This window comes from Elaeis guineensis, chromosome 12, assembly GCF_000442705.2.
Source record: "Elaeis guineensis isolate ETL-2024a chromosome 12, EG11, whole genome shotgun sequence".
NCBI lineage: Eukaryota > Viridiplantae > Streptophyta > Magnoliopsida > Arecales > Arecaceae > Elaeis > Elaeis guineensis.
This window is the reverse complement of record NC_026004.2, coordinates 10,574,246-10,574,596: the sequence shown is the minus strand read 5'-3', so window position 1 is coordinate 10,574,596 and position 351 is coordinate 10,574,246.

Genomic DNA, 351 nt, shown 5'->3' with positions numbered 1-351 from the left:
GTTGGTCCATCGTGCATCGAAAATCATTTTTTTTAATTTTTGAATAATTTTTATTTGATTTTGATTTCGATTTTTTTGTGGATTTCTCTTCTTCTTATTTTTTTTCTGGAATACAAAATATGCCCATATTAGAGTAAAATTTTCAGCAACATCAATAAAAAATGAATCAAAACTTAATAAATAAAAATAAAAAAATATAATAAAAATATGAGCTTATTAATAGGATGGGGTCTTCTAAATTAACTTATGTGAACCAGGGACCAGAGAATTCCAAAGACAGTGATGACTGTCCAGAAGCTTGTTGGAATAAAAGTGTGGCCAACTATGAAACAGACTCAGACTTCTTTGTAG